Source organism: Macadamia integrifolia, chromosome 14 (assembly GCF_013358625.1).
Source record: "Macadamia integrifolia cultivar HAES 741 chromosome 14, SCU_Mint_v3, whole genome shotgun sequence".
Classification (NCBI taxonomy): Eukaryota; Viridiplantae; Streptophyta; class Magnoliopsida; order Proteales; family Proteaceae; genus Macadamia; species Macadamia integrifolia.
In genome coordinates this window covers 17,148,666-17,153,365 of record NC_056570.1, presented here as the reverse complement: position 1 = coordinate 17,153,365, position 4,700 = coordinate 17,148,666, and positions in this window count along the sequence as shown.

The following is a 4,700-nucleotide window of genomic DNA, read 5'->3' as shown; positions in this document are numbered from 1 at the left end:
AGGTTTCACCATCTTTCAGTTCGATTCTGAAGGGGATATGGCTCTGATGTGGAGGCGAAGCCCTGTAAGGGTTGGAAGGTAGTATGTTCGTTTTCAAAGATGGCATTCGAATTTTAGTATCCATGAAAAACAAATCAATAAGGCCCTAGTTTGGGTGCGGTTCCCAGATCTGACTTTAGAATATTGGCATAAGAAGGTTCTATTGATGATGGCCAAGGGGATAGGGCAGCCGGTTGCACTTGATCGCCACACCAAAAATGTTATATATGGAAACTATGCCCGTGTCCTAGTTGAGATGGAGGTGGGGGTTCCAAGACTTGAAGAAATCCAGGTCGAACGTAGGCAACCTGGAATAGAGAATTTATTCTGGTTTAAGCAGCAGGTGCTCTATGAGGATTCTTTGGGGCAATGCAGCTTTTACAAAAAACTAAGGCATCAAGTGAATGCATGCTGTGAAAAGAAGGCATAGGATGAGAAGTAGAATTCTCTAGACAAGGCGGGGCTTCCAGGAGCGGTGTATGATGAAGATAGAATCGACTTAGGTAGGGGTGACTCGTTGGGTCGAAATGGTACTTCTATGGAAAGATTTGGCCAAGATTTAATGCCAAAAAATTGAAATTCTCATCAGCCGTTTCAAAATGTTGAAGGGGGAGGGATTGAAGCTACGCCTACCAATATCGGCTTCGTTTGGTATCGTTTTTGTTCCAAAAACTCCGTTTCGTGTCAGAAACGGAAATTTCAGTTTCTGTGTCAAAACGCCGTTTTTAAACGATTTAGGGCTATTTGGTGAATCTGTTTCTAGAACAGTTTCAGAACCAAGAAACGGCATTTCTGCCGTTTGGTAATGCTTGTTTCAGAAACGGTTTTTTTTTTCTTTTCTTTTAAGTCAATAATTACAAAAATAATATTAAAATACTATAAGCATATAAATTTTTTTGGGACAATAAAATATTACACACCAACGAAAAAAAACATGGTTTCCAAAGGATGAATAAAATACAATATTAACAATGCCTTGTGCAAGTTAACTATTACATAATTCCCCAAATTTTCACTTTTTTTCCAAGTCTAAAGACTTGAATGCACGGAGGATGTCTTTCATCTTATTTGTTTGGTCCTTTAATCCTATAAGTGTCCCTTCCAGATATCCTTTCATGTACTCGTTCGAAACAGAAAGTGGTCTGGATGATGTTGATGTTGAGCTTGAGCTTTCTGAACATAATGTATGTTGTATGGTAGAGATATGTGTTTCATCTTTCAACCATACAAACATACCACATCCACGGTTATCAGCCTATATCAAATAATAGATGTGATTAGGGTCGTTGAAATTTAGCATCGAATTAAAAAAAAATCATAAATTATCTATAGGTATAGGTCAATCGTAGAAATAAATTACCCCAGTTGAACTTGGGCAACATAGAAAATACTGTCCCTTGTTTGGACCTTTCATCGCAGTTCGTTCTTTGCATTGACCTTTACCACATCTACATAGATGTAGTTGGTCCACCCACATGAAAAAATTACATGAATCTTCACACTCGAAAAATTCTCTTCCAATAGTTTTACCCGACTTGGTTATATATTTACCACAACTCTTTCCACAAATTTCACAAGTTGCTATTATGAGTGGGGGCATAGAAGAAGTCATCTGTAACAGAAATTTATTTATCAAAAAAGTTAATATAGCATCCAAATATATGACATTCATAATAATATATCAACTTGTACCACATACATAAATGTACCATAAAACAAGTACTACATGGGTTGAAACATCAATTTAGGTTTTTAGTTTTAGCAAAATAGTTATCGGTTTTAGTTTTCAACTAGTTCTGGCATCCTTTGTTGTCTAGCCATTGCATTTGTAATTCTTAGCCTAGTGGCATTCATCTCTTTTGCCCGATTTCGTTGACTTGATTGTATTGTAGAATGATCAACAAAATCTTCATGTGGCGGATTCAAGTCATCTTCTGCAACTTTTAAATCATCGCTCATCCCCACGAATATAATTGTGTAGCCCACAACATGCCAGTACGATTGATGCCTGAGCTTCCACTGGGAACTGATGCATTAGCCTTAAAATTTGAAATTTGTTCTTCAATACCCCAAATGTGTGTTCAATGACATTCCGAAGTGATGAATGTCTATAATTGAACAACTCTTTCGCTGTTCTTGGGGATCTTCTACGCCCTTTATAGTCCGGTAGATGGTATCTCTCACCCCCAAATGGTGTCAAAAATTCAGATTGGCTAGCATACCCAGAGTCGACAACATAATACTTTCTTACAGACTAAAAATAATATATATTATTACGTATACACTCAAATGAAAATCTAAAATATTAGTATAAAGTTAATACCTGGAGGTGGATGTGGAAAACTCAATCGAGGATCACTTCTTGCCTGTTCAAGTACTCGACAATCGTTTGCACTACCTTCCCATCCCCCATACACATATGTGAATCGCATGTCAAATGAACATGCACACATCACATTTTGAGTTGTGATCCCCTTCCGATTCCTATATCGAATTTGATCCTCTCTTGGAACTACCGTATGGATGTGAGTACCATCTATGGCGCCAATACAATGCTATGACATATATTGACAATTAAATGGCCAGTACATATAAGAATATAAACATTCATATATTTAATTACAAACATGTATTATATTAACATATTTACCTTGAAAAAAGGGTAGTATTTCGGGTTCTGTGCAATCTCCATCGGTATCATATTAACGTCTGGCGGTCTGATTTTCTCCTTAGCCAGGCGTTGCATTGCAATCAAGACAACATTGAATGTACGACTAACTGTTTCTCCTGAGTGGTTGAAATGATTTTGGGTGTTCCTATTACTTGAACCCTTCCCAACAATCCATAGGAACATTCCAAGCTGTTCATCCACTCGGATGTTGGTCGTATATTTCAACCACCCCCTATGTCTAACATAGTTACATAGGTTAAGGAAGACATGACGTTCCATCCTAAACTCTTCATAGCATTTGTTGGCATGCCCATTCAATACCTCATGCATCATGACAGCACCTGAAAATACACTATCCCTACATGGTTCTCGAATATATATAGCCTCACTTAGTAATTCCATTCCCATGTGCATGATCATATCTTCTTCATCACTAGAAGTTTCACATAATGCATTTAACATAACTGCAATAAATAAACAATTACTACACAATTGGAAACAAATAACTGTAAAACATAACAAGCTGACACATCGTCTCAACCCAAACCACATGTTCAACATTACACACATCAATATTAGGAAAAATCACAAAAGAAATAAAAGCCAAGTCATGCAATGTATCTCCAAAAGTAAAATTACACACATCAAAAGTAGAGTCTCGAATCCAAAATTATCAAAAGTAGCATTCAAACACAACATCAACTACTCCAACGCATCTAAAAGCCAAGTCCTCTTCACAGGCTTTGCACATACAAACAACTCCCTCCAACTAGGATCAGTACACATACGACTGGTGGCCTTCAAATATATCTCCTTTGATATATCCGGTATGGAGGATATCACCGCCTCACATGCACTCATACTGAAATCTCGAGGACAAGATGCACCTATCCCACCACGAACAGGAGATGTAATAGAAGTACTGGATGCTTTATCAATTTTAATAGATAAATACTTCCCATACAATTCCTTCACGTGGCTATCTCTCTTATTGACGCTCTTTTTTCTTCGTCCCGTAGGTGTCCTATAAAGACTTCGTTTTGTGGTGGTCTGAGTTGGAATATGAGTATCCTCATGAAAGGGGTCAGTCATGCTTATATGCACCGGGGTACTGGGGAAGTGAGAGACTTGCTCAATATCAACTGTATTAACAGCTTCGATGCCATCCAAATCTTGAGCACTATCAACCCCTAAGTTACCTCTAGCATATGCATCCCCAAATACCATGCTCAAATCTGGCCAGTTGTTTAGTCCATACTTCTTGTACTTCAACCAACCTGGATTTGCCTGCATAAGCAGTAATTGTATCACTTAGATGTACTACTCATTGTAATCTAATTTTTAAATAATTCAACTAGCTAGTGAAATTCATAGTACCTATATTGCCCTATCCCATACGGACTCATCATCAACTGTGACTGCTTTTGTCATTGAGTTCCACCCAAATGCAGTTGTGTCAAGCAGTCTCTTGAATTGTTGATACTCGTGTTTCAACTTGTTCATCTTATTGCATAACTATTCTCTCCCAACTGGACGATTTAAAGCCTGTTGAAATTGCTTTGTAATGTTCTCCCATCCAGTTTTGTTAAATGAATTACCGGATTTGTGACCATTTTTTACAGCTTCTTTCATTGCTTCAATGAAAACAGTGGTCTCAAATTCTGACCACTTAACGGCAGGGATACTACTTCCAGACATAATAGCTAGACATTATAAGTTAGTGTAAAAGTTAGCATACTGGGAACCAAGCAGAGTTTAAAGCCACAGATTATTCACATGAAAAGCATCGGGGACAGTTTTACTGAATACGCATAAAGACATTTGAGGTTAGTAAAATTAATGGTAAAACATAACAACCAAACACAAAATGAAATAAAATTAGGGAATACATAGCAATTAACCTTGAAACTTGGGAAATGTTTGAAGAGCCATGCTGACACTCTAAAAATTGAATATACTACCACCAAAAAATATTGTAATGTAAGTAAAT